This window comes from Pongo abelii, chromosome 5 (genome assembly GCF_028885655.2).
Source record: "Pongo abelii isolate AG06213 chromosome 5, NHGRI_mPonAbe1-v2.0_pri, whole genome shotgun sequence".
NCBI classification, from domain to species: Eukaryota; Metazoa; Chordata; class Mammalia; order Primates; family Hominidae; genus Pongo; species Pongo abelii.
This window is the reverse complement of record NC_071990.2, coordinates 133,599,788-133,615,521: the sequence shown is the minus strand read 5'-3', so window position 1 is coordinate 133,615,521 and position 15,734 is coordinate 133,599,788. Positions and strand designations below refer to the sequence as shown.

The following is a 15,734-nucleotide window of genomic DNA, read 5'->3' as shown; positions in this document are numbered from 1 at the left end:
GCCTTAGAAAGCCTTCCCCAGTCCATCCAGAAGGTAAAAACTGCTTACATGTTACTTACTACAGTGCATTAATTATTAGTGTTCTTACGATTTCTCAAGCCTTTGTTACTGGAGAGTAAATATCATGACTACAAGAGGCATCTCTATCTGTTGAAATTAAAAGTTGGCTGGGGATAAATAAAAGTATGGTCAGACTGATTATAAGGATCTAAAATGTGCAAACAGCTCCTCTTAAATCTTTTATTTTGCTTTCATTGTTTTTGTGAATTTGTTAGGAAGATAATCTTCGTTTTCCTAATTTAAGTTTCCACATAAAGGTCTTCCTTAAAAATAAAGAGCCTTTTGGCTGCTGTGGACCTAACTATTAGCTTAGCTTCTATACCCCCTAACCAGGTACTTAGGAAAGTTCCAGGTTACTCAGTAAAGATGATTCCCCCTTTATCAGTCCTAATTGAGTTTATTCAATTTCTTTTTCTTTTTTTTTTTTATATTCATTAGTCGGTCGGGCAAGGTGGCTCACACCTGTAATCCCAGCACTTTGGGAGATCAAGGTGGGCAGATCACTTGAGTTCAGGAGTTTGAGACTAGCCTGGTCAACATAGTGAAACCCTGTATCTATAAAACAAAACAAAACAAAACAAAACACCAACAAACAAAAATTAGCCGGCTATGGTGGCATACACCTATAATCCCAGCTACTTGGGAGGCAGAGGCATGAGAATCACTTGAACGTGAAAGGCAGAGGTTGTAGTGTGCCAAGATTGTCCCACTGCACTCCAGCCTGAGTGACAGAGTGAGACTCTGTCTCAAAAATATATAAATGTATGTGTGTGTACATATATATATATACTCACATTTAGAGCTACCCCTAAAGAATAATAACTTGTGTTCTAAATTTAGCACACTTACACACCTGGGGAGAGCATAAACTAATCAATGGGTTGTCAATATGAGAACTGGTGTTACTGATTAAAGGGTTCTTGAGAACTTTCTAGAATTAAAAAAAAACATGAGTTCTGAGATTGGAAGTGTTCAAAAAGTAAAATGTTTGGTCAAGAGAAATAAATTCACATTTGGTTACATTGCAAGGAAACTAAATGCACTGCATCAAAGATAAATATATATATATATATATGCATATATGTATATATATTCATTAGTCTCAAGTCAGAATAATCCTGAATTCAAGAGACATAGACACACTGTTAGTAAAAAATGAAGAGGCAATCTGCTTCTAAGGAGGGAGTTATCCATGCCCCTTGGGAAGCACTTGGAAAACACTTTGCAGTTGTTCTACCTAAATTCCATCATGAGAGTGGTCACTTCTCGACTGTACAATTCACTCTGCCAGATTTAACACCAGCAAATGACTAACTGGAAGTCTGATCGTTAAGTTAGACACATGGCTTCCAAGGAACTATGACGGGAAGTCTCCATGTAAACATGAGAGGCAACCATGTGCCTTTTCCATGTAAAATTGGACTTCATTTCTCAGGGAATGAAAATCACAACAGTAATTACTACTCACATCTTCCACCACACCTCCCAACATCACCCTGTTGTTTTCTTCAGAGGCAGGGCATTTTCAAATGAACAGTTTTCTACCTATAACAATGTAATCTTGATTTCTCTCCATGCCCTCAACATTGTTTTATTTATATATTTAATCTGCTCCTTTTTTTTTTCCTGAGTTCAGATCTTGAGGCTGACATAAGTTCATAATATGATTAATTGTACCCCAGAATACTATGACTTCATTCTAGGAATAACAAAACATAAGCTGCAAAATCTGAAAAGCTTGTTTTGTATGCCATCATCTTAATTAGGTATAAAAATTTGTATGTAATTTGAAACATATTATTGGGAGGGAGAGATTTAAAAATCAGACATTGTATTACTTAACTATTGTTATATAAAAATAACTCCAAAACTCAGTGACTTAACACAACAAGAAATTATACTTTTTCATAATTCTGAGTGTTGCTTTGGTTCTGCTGATATTTCCTGTGGCTGCATTCTACTAGAGGGTTGGCTGGGATTATGTCAGGAAGGCTAGACCATGAGTCCTTGTAAGATGGTGATCTCAGGGTTTCAACAGGGCCATCCCCAATGCACAAGCTTATATTCAGTCTCTGCTTATGTCACATTTGCTGATAGCCTATTGGACGAAGCAAATCACATGACCAAGCCTAGAGTCAGTGTGGAAAGGACTACATAAGAGCTTGGATACTGAGAGGTATTGTGTATCAGGATCGTTATTGTAACAACCTACACAAATAAGACAGCAAGAGAGCATTTTTTAGCTTAGTTTTTTTGTTTTGTCTTGTTTAAAGACAGGATCCTGCTCTGTCACCCAGGCTGAAGTACAGTAGAATGGCCAGAGGCTCACTACAGCCTCAAACTCCTGGGCTCAAGCAATCCTCCTGCCTCTGCCTCAAGAGTAGCTGGGGCTACAGGCATGTGCTACCATTTGCCACCAAAATTAACTACTGGCTAATTTTTTTAAAAACTTTTAATAGAGATAGGATCTTGCTATTTTGCAGAGGCTGGTATTGAACACCTGGCTTCCAGTGATCTTCCTGCTTCAGCCTCACAAAGTGCTAGGATTACAGGCATGAGCCACCATGCAAGGCCAAGAGCATATTTTATTCTTACATTTGGAGATACCCTTAAAGAATAATAACCTGTGTTCTAAATTTAGCATACTTACACACCTGGGGAGAGCATAATCAATGGATTGTCAATATGATAACTAGTATTACTGATTAAAGGGTTATTAATAGAGAGCTTTCTAGAATTAAAAAAAGACATGAGTTCTGAGATTGAAAGTATACAAAAAGTAAAATGAAATGTGTGGTCAATTGAAATAAATTCACATTTAGGTACATTGCAAGGAAACTAAATACAGTGCATCAAGGATAAATACAAATTTTTTTTTTTGAAAAACAAAGACGAATTATAAATGAAAAACATTCATAAGACAAAACAAATCTTATCTGTAACAATAGATTGTAGAACCAAGTGGAGTGATATCTTCCAGTTACTGGGGTTAAATAACTTTCCATTAGAATTCTATGCTTAATTGAATTATCATTTCAGAATATGAACAAATCTTTAAAAGTTTAGATGATAAAAGCTTAAGAGTATTTTCTACTTTAACAATTATAGATACAATTCTATATAATAGTTAATAAGAAATGATATGGAATTGGGATTGTGTGAATAGTCAAAGCATATTATGCATTTTTAAGTATAGATACATATTTTGAATAACTTTACTTTGTTAGAAAAAAATGTATATTTAAGTAAGTAAAATAAAATGTAGTAGGTGTTCACCAAATGAAAAGAAATATAATCTATACTTCCAAATCAGCAAAGAAAATAAAGGCGAATTTTGACAGTGGTGGCCTTTATTTCCTTTGCTGATTTGGAAGGGCAAGAGGGTGTTGATGAGGTGCTGAGAAGGTGTTGTAGTCAGGATAGTCTAGACTGTGCTGATAAACAAACAACCCCAAAATATTAGTGGCTTAAAACAATGAAGTCTATTACCAAAGCCAACTGTTCTCAATGCAATGGCTTGACATTTCACCTCCACATTAACATGTCCTTCAAGACCATATTAACAAAGAAGGAAAGCTTTGGAGACTCTTCGATTTTAGTATTGGCAATTCTACATGAAAGTTACGTATGTGGCATGTACTCATATTTTATTGGATAAAGCCATTTATCAAGCCAGACCCAACCCCAAGGAGCAAAGAAATCCAATCCCATCTATAGTAGAAGAAAAACAATAATAACTATTGGTGAGTAGCACTAATGTGTATCACAGAGGGAAATGCTTATATAGGGGAGTTATACATGTAATTATTTTTTTCCTTTAAAAATTGAAGCAAAAATTCTTAAAAGTTAGCATTTGTTGAAATATGACCAACACATGAGTGATTGTTATATTATTTTTGGCACATCTCTATGTCATTTTATATAATATTAAAAATCAAATGTCCTTAGTTATGACACTCAGAATTTTATATTTTAGCTTTATTACTTATAATTCTATGTTTGCAGCCATACATAAGCAATGCTGTCCTAATAATTAAGCTCATAGTGTTGACTAATCAGCATTTTGCCTTAGTCTTTTACCTATTCCTTGCTGATGGAGCACATCAAAGCATTTGGCTATATAAGAGTTGTTCTTACCTTAGCAATTCTATAAGAGATATTTAATTTTGAAGCTTCTTTCCAAAAATACAAGAGAAAATAAAACAAACAAGAATCCCTTATAAATCCAGGTAATTATAAAATTATTTGTATAACACTGAAAAAACATTTTAGAGTTAGATAATACTGAATTTGAACCCCTAGTTAAGTAGCTGCATGATTAGGGCAAGTTTTCCTAACCTTTCTTAAGTTTCAATGTCCTCTACTGTAAAAATAGTGACTATAATGCTTATTTCTAATAATGTTATGGGGATCAAATGGCATGATGTAATTAAAAGCACCTGACACATAGTAAATGTTTAATTATTTGGTGACTCAATCAGATGCAATTATTGTTTTAAATAAACCCTAGAAGTAAGAAATGAAATAAAACAATTCTAGATTAGCCTTTTGAAAAAAATGCCATCAGTGACGGTAATAACAAAAGAGTGAATCCCCACGCCTTCTATAGCCACTTACTCCTGCTGCTGAACCTGCTTCCCAAAAGATATAGGTAAAAAGAACAGCACAGCAAAATGCAACTATTATCAGTAATGACCTCTGCTCCAAATCCTTATCTGATTAATCTTTATCATGATGAAATAGACTGAAATATATGTGAGTTTTGAGAGCTAATTTTGCTTTCCCCCTGAGATTTATAACAAAATCACTTTCTTTATTGTGAATCTGGTGCAAAATCTACTGTCTTTCCCAAAAGTTGGTACTTAAGACTTAAAAAATATGTATTTTCTTGATATCTTTGGTTTCAGTGGTTTGACTCTAATGTTGCTAGGTTTTCATTCTATTTATCTTGTATGGGTTTTGCTAAGGTTCCTCGATATGTGATTTGATAGTTTTCATCAAATTTATGAACTTTTCAACTATTAATTCTTCAAATTTGTTTTCTGCCCCACTCTGTCATCTCCCTCCAATGACAGATGCCTAATAGAGTTCTACAGGTCATGGAGGCTTGGGGAATTTATTAAATGTTTTTTCTCAAAGTTCTTCAGATTAAATAATTCTACAGATACGTTTTCAAGTTTAATGACAATTTTCTACCATCTCCAATCTGCTGTTAAGTCCACCCAGGGAACTTTTACTTGTGCTTTTTTAATTCTAGAATTTTCATCTGTTTCTTTTTTATAGGTCTCAATTTTGTGCTTAGATACCCTATCTGTTCACTCATTAAGATTATCTTTACATTTAAGTCTTTAAACATTATCTATAATAGTTTTTAAACATTATCTATAATAGTTTTTTAATATTCTTATATGTGTTTAGAATGATATCTAACTCATCTTTGTTTTAATCAAATTTATTTTTTCTTGTTTATTTGTTGCATTTTCTTGTTTCTTTGTAAGTCAAGTAACTGTTTATAATATGGTGGACATATAATTATAACTTGCGGGAGGCTGGATTCTGTTGTATTTCTTTAAAGGGGAATGCCTTTTATACTGACAGGCAATTAAATTACTAGAAGGACTTTTTGCTCTTCTTAAGTTTGGTCTTATTCTTTATAATCATAGGTCTATTTTGGTTTGATCCTTAGTCTTAGAATGAGACCCTTACCACAACATGTGGTCCTTACTCAAAAGGTGTGGCTTTTCTAAGATCTCAATTAAATTCTCAAGGCAATAAGGACTCTCTATTCTGGCTGAATTGGAGCTTCAGTGTTTCCCAGCACAAAGCAACCTCTGGTATCTCCATTCCTCTCTCAGCCCCTTAGCAGCTACTCTACTAGGCCTTACACACACAGCCCAGCCCTTGGTTAAGGATCCAGAGTGAACCTCTATGCATATTTCTATCCTCTCCACCTCCCATCTCACACACACAAGGCTCAGTTCTCTTCTGGTTTCCTGCTCTGCAAATTTAGCTGTGTCAAGAGCCCAGAACTCTGATCTCTGCCTCCTCAATTTAATGAGACTGCCATTCTACTTGGGCTCTGTCTCTTGTGCCATCATAAGAAAAGTATCCCCAGGCCAAAAGGTAGGGTGAATGTCAGAGCTCACCTCATGTGCTTTCCTTCTGTTAATTATCAGAATCCTGTGCTGCTTGAAATGCATGAGATCAGTTGCCTATACATTGTCCAGTTTTATATTTGCTTATGGTAGGAAAGCAAATATAGTAACAGGTACTTCATTATGGCCAGTAGAAGTCTTTTGAGTCCTTTTCCTACTCCACTGCTAGCATGAGACAGAAGATAGTCCATAGCTTGTTTTTCTTCAGGTCCATATTTTCTTTGCATGGGCTCCATTCTAACCTTGTTTTGCCTTTCTGATTTTAGCACTCTCTGGAGGAGGTAAAAGAAAGTAAAATACAATAAACTCTCTGAGTCCTAGTATTTTATGACTGAATCTCTTAACCTGTTAGAGAAACATGAACATTTTCTGGGACAAAATATGCTACATTTTTTCCTACAGCTGTAACCTCTTGATATTTTGTGCAGTGGATTTTTTTAATGGATAATTAAGGTTGGCTACTTTGTAATCAAAGTACCCAAGTAACCAAGTAACCAAGTACTCAAAGTACCCAAAGTAACCAAGTCATATTTACATAGATATATGTTATATGGAAAGCCCCTTAGTCACTTTAGGCTGCCATACAAAATATCATAGACTGGGTGGCTTAAATAAGAGAAATTAATTTTCTCACAGTTGTAGAGACTAGATAGTCCAAGATCAAGGTCTGGCAGAATGAGAGCTGTTTCTCACCTATTTCAGGTGAGAGCTGTTTCTATCTTGTAAACGGTGGACTTCTCCCTGTGTCCCCACATACAAGACAGAGAAAGAAAGAGAGACAGAATGCAAGCACACAAGCATAAGCTCCCAGTGTCTCTTCTTACAAGGGCACGAATCCCATTGTGAGGGCCCCATCATCATGAGTTTATCTAAACCTAATTATTTCTCAAAAGCCCCACCTCCAAATGCCACCACACTGAGCGGGTAGGGCTTCAACATATGGATTTGGGAAGTACACAGTTCACCCCATATCAAGTCTTCACACTGGCACATCAAGAAAGTTTTCTTCTGTGATATATAACATAAGAGGGAAAAGGGTTTATATGAAGATCTCTCCTGTGATAAAGGTATGTTTGTACTTTTTCCAGTTTCATTAGTTTCATGTCTAAAAATAACTGCTCCTTAAATAATATTCACCTACAATGGGAAAAATTAGTCTCAAACATGAAAAAAAAATCATATTTTTAAAAGGCTTGAGGGAAATGTGGCAAGAATCCCAAAAGAAAAAAATATTCTACAGAAATGTCTACAAAGACTAGGCATACATTTTTGAGGTCTTGTATCCTGAGGATATTTGTAAAAGAGGAAAGTTTCTCTAACCTCCTTAGTCAGGCATTTATAGAGCATCTCAATCCCTGCATTTAGATGCTGATGAGACCCACCTGCTAACAGCAGGAGCCTAAACAGGATGGCCAGAAATCCCAAGAAAATAATCAAGATGGAAAAAAAATATGCCATCATCAGCTTCTGAATAAGAAACTGGCTCACACTCACACACAAAGCCATAGACTAAATAGAAATTTCCCGTCCTAAAAACGAAATGTGTGCAGAATTCTTGGGGAGCGATATTCAATACTGCATCCACATTATATCATCACTATTTGCAAAACTACTCTGAGTTTTTGTTTGTTTGTTTTTTGGTTTTTGGTTTTTTTTTTTTTTTTTTTTTTTTTCAGAAACATGCTTCCTTATTTGTGATATTGCCGCTGGGTGAAGGGGAAGAATCTCCAGAGAGGCCATGTGACACCTGACACCAAAACTGTACATGACGTTAATACTAGAAAAACTATCTTCTTAGTTCAGTAATAAGACACTCGTTTCACAAAAGAATCAGGAATTTTCTGACTCAATTTTTACTTTAGCAGGAGAAATCTTAAAACACTCTTATCAGAGTTAGCTCTAAGATGTAAGAAAAACCTAGATGTTTGGAGAAAATTGACTTTGTGTGTACTTCTGTGTGTTTCTTTACTTTGGGTTTCTGTGTGTATAGAAAAGAGGAATATACAGTATTCTTCATTTATAAATTGAACCTACTCACTCTTATTTCTATCACCAATAGAATTACAAATTCTGTTGTAAATAAGGGCAAAAAAGAGGGCTGGGTAAACTCAATGCCCACAAACAAAAATATGCACTAGCAATTGGCCCAGGCAGTATCCAAAAATGTAGGATAAGTTTTGAGTGTATGTCTATATAAGTCATTATTGTGTTAAATTAAAATATTGCAAGGTAGAGTGTCTTTTTATCATTGTGCCATTTAGTAGCAATGTGTGCATCTAGACTCTGACTTAAGTTCTGAGTGACCAAGGATAAATAATTTATCCCTCTCTGCTCCGTTTCTTTAGCTGTAAAATGAGAAGGAGAATGACAGAAACATCAAAAGAAATTGCAGAATGTGGAGTCGGGACAATTGAGCTGACATTCAAAACAACCTCACTCTTGAGGTAGAATACCTTCTGTGTAAGTGCAACTGAACATAAAGAACAATTTCTGTGGCATCAGCCCTGCACTAAAGCTGATATTAGGAGCAATTCTGGAGAAGAGATGTTCAAAGCTCTATTCCAGAAAACATACCATATTTATTTTCTTCATGAGATAAATCTTTTCTTATATCACACTGACAATTATCAGAGTAATTTGTATTACATATTATTACATTTTTACTTTAATATTTCACTTTATTCATTTTAATATCAATTGGCTGCTGCTGCTTTTATGACAAATAATGTTTAAATGGGAGGATGGTACTTGTGTGTGTGTGTTTTATTTTATATATATATGCTATCATATATGTTTAATTAAGATTTAATTCACATAGCATAAAACTCACTCATTTAAAGTGTACAATTCGATGGCTTTTAGTATATTCATAGAGTTGTACAGCCATCATCACAACCAAGTATAAAACATTTTTCTCTGTGATTTGAATTACATGCGCCTTTTAAATAGACAATGCCTGATCTTCAATTGAAGGGCTCTATAAGAGAACCATAGAATTTCAGAGCTAGAAAGGATGTGTAGACTATGTATTCCAGTAATATCACTTACATAAATTTCACAGCCAGGAAATGGCAGATTCCTGGCTCCGGGTCCTTAGCCTAGCACTCCTTCTATCACCAAAGATAATAGTCTTTCACATGAATCACTGATGTTTGCCAGTTAATGACAACCTATTTTGTTCTGAACTCCCTTCATAAAGAACATAGCATAGTTTGTCTTCCAAGATTTGTCATTAAAATGAAAGAAAGCCTAACCAAACAAAACTTGATATGCTTAGCATATGATCAGCAGAATGATAAAGTTATATACTAAGTGTTTTTACAGTACAATGAAATATATCACTTCTATTTCATGTATTAGAGCCTAGTGGTCAGAAGCATATATTCTGGAGTTATAAATGTCTGTGGCTCTGCCACTTATTAGTTGTATGATCTTTTTGAGCCTTAACTTTCACATTTAAAGTGGAAATAATAATAATAATCATAGTACTCCCCTTACAAGGTTAGTAAGATCAAGTGAGATAATCAGTATGCATACTGAGGTCAGTGCCTGGCTACTAGTGTAACACATGTGCCATTAGTATACTTTCTTTCTTTTTTTTTTTTTTTTTTTAGAAATGGGGCCTCGCTCTGTCACTCAGGCTGAAGTGCAGTGAGGTGATCATGACTCACTGCAGCCTTGAACATGTAGTCTCAAGGGATCCTCCTGCCTCAGCCTCTCAAGCACCTGGAACTACAGGCATACACCATCATGTCTGGCTAGGTTTTTAAATTTTGTCAGAGATGAGGTCTCACTATGCTGCCCAGGCTGGTCTCTAACTCCTGGGTTCAAGTGATTCTTCCACCTCTGCCTCCCAAAGCACTGGGATTACAGGCATGAGCCATCATGCCTGGGCTTATTATTTTCTGATATGTATATATCTCTTTATATATTTTAACACTATCAATTAAAACAAACTTCCTCGAGTTAATGTTTAAAGTCACTATAGGATCTTTAATTGTTGCAGCATTTTAAAGTTTACCAAAGCACATTTACATGTATTATTTCATTTGATCCACTCAAAAATCTGCTAAGATAAAACCCAGGATAACCAAAGGGTTGATCTAGCTTTTCCTTTCTCCTTCATTCTGAACATGTTTGCCGTATCAAGTTACCAAAAAGGAGAGTTTAGGAAAATAGACTGAAGACCCAAATTCATAACACAGACTGATATAGATTTAATAATTATTTTCTAATGTAGGTCTGATGGCTTAGCAGTGTGAATTAGAAGAAAAGTTTCTTTCTGTCGTGCCCAGGCAAGAAGAAGAGACGCAAGCACTAGAAAGCACCATCCTCCATACTGAAGTTCTGGGATGTTGAGGGCCACGTGGACATGACTTTGTTTCTACAGGAAAGCCAGAATATCAACTTAAATAAATACTTTTATAGAAAAGAAGTGTATTTCTCATATACAATTTCAGCTAGAAAGGCATATTCCAGACTTTAAAAAATTTGCTATTAAACAGGCCAATTCTCATAGTATTAAAAGCCAATGTAATTGAAAGAGGACATCTCAATGCTAGACAAATAAATAATACAAGGGAAAGACTGTCACCTCCCATCAATCATCTTTTTTTACTATCTAAACTTGTATCTTTGTCTATTTTACACGGCACCAGCACCACCCTCTCTTTAATTTGAATGGCTATTTTTATCTCTAAAAATGCCCAGTTACTTTATTCTTCCTGGGGCTGTCCCAAGCCTGAGTACTTGCACCACCAAGACACCGTGGCTTATCTGTGGCTACTGCATAGCTACAGGGGCTGCAGAATTGGGAGGTCTAGGGACTGCCAAAGGATTGGACGCATTGCAGCACCACCACATGACATGCTTTCCATTTGTAATTCTGGTACTGATTTGCGTTTCCCAATGAAAGGCACCCTTGCACTCAGAGACAGGAAGCTGTAAGAAGTGATTTCAATTCTGTTATAATTGGCCAGGTTATGGGGCAAAGTATTTTAGCTTCTGTCTTGTTCTCTTCCTTTGCTAAAGAGGAGCTTAGACTGAGGATTTTTTAGTTTCCTACCCTGGTCATGCATTCTATGATTTTGTGTAGTTTATCGTTAGTTATCCAGTAACTTACAATGTTGTCTTGTGTTTGGAGTTTCATGGTTGTCTTGTTGGTTTCTTTTTGTTTTGCTTTGGTACTTCTGTCCTCACAAACCTAAGGAACACAGTATTAGGCAGAAGCTTCCCTCATGTCTTTAAACAAGCAGGCCAGTCTGTGTGCGCTTACAAAGGGCACAGAGCCTATTGCATAGCAATCATGTTTTCTAAGGTCAGAGTGAAAGCTAGAAGACAATTGGCTGGAAGATGTTGCCTTGGAAAATTCGCAGAGTCCTCTCACATACTTTTACATTATCCTTCAAAGTGCCTCAAGTTCTATTTATTCTTACAGCACTGAAATAACCCCAGCATACCTCTGAAACAGTGCAAGAAAGAGTCTCTTTTTGACTTCGCCATGTATGGTTTCAATCCGACAGTTTCCATTTTCACATCACATGCTGTTCCTGCATTGGGTTCTCACAGGGCTGACATATAGCCACATCTCCCCCAAAAGGGTAAGGGATGCTTGCCGGGAAGAGGCACATAGAAATTCCATCCAATTACTTGAGGGTTTTATTCTTAACATAGCACTGAATAGTTTAATATCTCTTCTTTCCTGTTATAAATAGGTTCTGATGCCTATCACTGTAGCTCACTGAGAAAGAATGCAAACAGTCCCAGGAATGAAATACTCAGGAAGGCTGTTCTGCTTGGTAAGAGCTATTTTATTTTAAATGACAACATTTTCCTCTCAGACACAGAGAAAGCCTTACATTTTTGGCTTGTGAGTTTCTCCTCTTTAGGAATGACATGATGTTTCATATGAGAAAAAGACAAAAGAAACAAAGAAAGAAGGAGGAAGTGACATCAGTAATAATAATGTGCTAAAATAATATCTTTCTTTCCTCAGGTTTTTTTTTTTTTTCAAGATGGAGTCTTGCTCTGTCACCCAGGCTAGAGTCCAGTGGGACGATCTCGGCTCACTGCAACCTCTGCCTCCCGGGTTCAAGCGATTCTCCTGCCTCAGCCTCCTGAGTAGCTGGTATTACAGGTGCCTGCCACCATACCCAGCTAATTTTTGTATTTTTAGTAGAGACAGGGTTTCACTATGTTGGCCAGGCTAGTCTCGAACTCCTGACCTCTTGATTTGCCCTTCTCAGCAACCCAAAGTGTTGGGATTATAGGCGTGAGCCACCGTACCCGGCCTCCTCAGCTGGTCTTTAAAGGAGCATTCGTTATTGTGACCAAATCTGTGTGTTCATGCTGCATTCTCCCGGAACAAGTATCATCCATGTGAAGGTCTGTTCAGAAGGACACCTAGAAAGGGCCAACAACATGAAGCAAGTGAAAGCACATTATAAAAGGCATGAATTTGAATCCATAGCATTGCTAAAAAATCTCAGGAACAGGGTTGGGCCGAGTGGTTCATGCCTGTAATCCTGAAACTTTGGGAGGCCAAGGTGGGTGGATCACCTGAGGTCAGGAGTTCGAGACCAGCCTGGCCAACATGGCGAAACCCTGTCTCTACTAAAAATACAAAAATTAGCTGGGCGTGGTGGCTCACGCCTATAGTCCCAGCTACTCGGGTGTCTGAGGCAGGAGAATCGCTTGAACCTGGGAGGCAGAGGTTGCAGTGAGCTGAGATTGTGCCACTGCACTCCAGCCTAGGCAACAGAGTGAGACTCAGTCTCAAAAAAAAAAAAAAAAAAAAATCATCTCAGGAACATAGTTTCAGAAGCTAGACTTGTTCTTTTTCTCCCATACAAGGAAATGTAGATGTGAGAAATGATCTGTATTATTACCTAAACAGATTTTTTTGTTGAATGGATACCAACCTATGTAGCATGTAAGAAACAAATACATGAAGACAGCTACAATTATAAAATTTCCTGGTTTAATTATCGTAAGTTATCAGATATTTGTAGAGGGGATGATGAGGTTTTGATTTCTGAGTGTAGAAATATTTCTCATTCCTGCTACAAGATGAGGAGAAGGCACCTGATAAAATTTTATGTCTCTTGATTGTGGTAACAAAATATGATTCTAAAGGGTTTCTATGTCTTTTAAAGTCAGATAAAACTTACCTTTCCCCAAGATTGCCATATCTCAAACTCAGCTGCGCATGACAGTAATCTCCAGTTTTTGCATGACTACAATTCTTTTCTTGACCTGAGTCCCTAGTTCTGCCATTAGGAGGTTGTAAGCTGTGTGCATTTCTGAATGTATACCATTTTAGTAATTCTGGATCTTTTGAAGAGTATTAGAATAAAGAAGGTGTTCAGAGCTGATGATATATAGAAATATCTAAACACACAAAAATGATGTTAAATGATGTTTGATTTTGAACAGTATGATAAAGAGTTTTGAATTCTAGGCTGGCCCATATTTATAGTAAAAATCAGATTTCTAATGATACCCCCCAAATAGCTATGTCTGTAATCTGTAACAAATGACATTTTTCTTGAAATCATAAATAGGAAATTATTTGAACACTTATCCTAAGAGTTTTTCAGTTGGCTCTTGGTCTAAGAAACATAAACCTATCCAAAATCAGGGAAACATAAATGCAGTAGTAGTATTGGAGTCAAGAAACACTCCAAAAAAGCAACATACTAAGTTTGTTTTGCTAGTTGAATCTGACTGTGTCAATCAAACCCTAATGACTTGCATACACAAAGGTTTTATTTCAGGCACTTGAAATTTTTACATAAAGTTAATAGAGTATCTAAACAAAGTTGTTTTTAAATTGAATCTTCTAAACTGCTTTTACTTTCCTCTCTCCTTTCAATGACAGCATCCATGTTATTCATAATTATCATCCTCACCCAGGTCTAGCAGATATACAAAGTGGCTATTAAAATGCTTATAAAGTTGACTCTGCTCCTATAACAAGTATATACACATGACTATTTTCCCCTAATCTCAATATATTCTTCAAATAATTTCTATTGACGTGAACTCATTCCTGTTTCATGGCATTCGGGATGTTTCGCATGACCCTCATCAATCCAGCCCTAAGAGGTCATCTTTCTCCTGGCCAATTAATTACTCAGTAAGGCTGTGCCATCTGCAACCAAAATACCCAAATAAAATAAACATTTTGAGAATTACATACAATGTGGTTAATCATTGTACTCACGATATTGACTCATGCACCTATAAAGTCTAAATCTAAAGAACAGAAATTCTTTTTAAAAAGCCATCTTGACCCACTTGTCTTTAAAAAATACAACGGAAATTCGAAGAGCAGAATAATTAGAAAGCAGAAAATGTAAAGGCAGAGTTTCAAAGTGACCCAGTTCCATACTTGAGGTCAGTCTACCTTTACAGTTTCCTCATACAAAAAATAGAAAGAGAAGGTGGCCAGGCGCGGTGGCTCATGCCTATAATCCTAGCACTTTGGGAGGCTGAGGCAGGTGGATTATGAGGTCAGGAGATCGAGACCTTCCTGGCTAACATGGTGAAACCCCATCTCTACTAAAAATACAAAAAAAAATTAGCTGGGCGTGGTGGCACCCGCCTGTAGTCCCAGCTACTTGGGAGGCTGAGGCAGGAGAATTGCTTGAACTTGGGTGACAGAATGAGATTCTGTCTCAAAAGAAAAAGAAAAATAGAAAGAGATACCTTTAGTCCATTTTCCCTTGTCAAAGTAGACAGAGATCATTTAAAATCTGGAACTCTTTAGGTTTTAAATCAAGAAACCAAATACCTACAACATGGTACCTTATGATAGATGACAAGTACAATAAGTCATGTTAGAAGGTGCGCTGTATGAAGCCATGTGGGGATCTGAATAATAGACTGATCTTTCTAATTAATATTAAAGCAGTTCAGCTGCTAAACAAATGGAAATAACTGAAAATAGTCATACTACCAAGTTACAAGCAAAAGCTATAAAAATATGCTTTTCCCCCACATATACAGACATTTCAAATGGATGTAACTGCACAGAGAGGTATGAGCCAGTAAAAAGCAGACAATAAATAGTAAGTTGTCTTATATTAAAATTAGAACAATCTTGAAAGCTTGCACTTTATACTTGGGAAGGATGAGCTTTGATCCTAATTTCAGTTAAAAGCCACCATTACAGGTACTATTTCCTTTTATCTTTTTAAACTTTTAAAAACCAATGTCAGCAATTTCACATTCTCTCTTATACCTGGAAAAGTGCTGGTTGAAACTTACGGGTTATCTTTCAGTCCTTTACTCATTTCACTTTTTAGCTCTAAATGAAAAGTTGGGAAAATAGTCTCTCTACTAAGAGTATCTTCAGTATACTCCTTGTTTATCTATTTCATCGTGGCCACATAGTTTCCTGGGTTTCAGACATACCACAATGTAAAAGTTGTGAAAACCCTTTAACATACAGACTGTGCTTTTTGCATGCCGAGAAGGGAAACCATACAAAGAGTGTTTCCAAAAGAAGTGTTGATG

General features: G+C 36.3%; 1 long non-coding RNA gene across 3 annotated transcripts in view; it reads right to left on the bottom strand.

Annotated features, from left to right (window-relative positions):
* The window catches only part of LOC112133718 (uncharacterized), a 114,333-nt gene that overhangs the window by 11,244 nt on the left and 87,355 nt on the right, over nucleotides 1-15,734 (bottom strand). For all 3 annotated transcript variants that reach the window (XR_010140348.1, XR_010140349.1, XR_010140347.1), the window contains 2 exons: nucleotides 12,501-12,617; nucleotides 6,207-6,487 (listed from right to left, as the gene is read on the bottom strand). This is a non-coding gene — a long non-coding RNA (uncharacterized LOC112133718). The remainder of the gene's footprint in view (nucleotides 1-6,206; nucleotides 6,488-12,500; nucleotides 12,618-15,734) is intronic.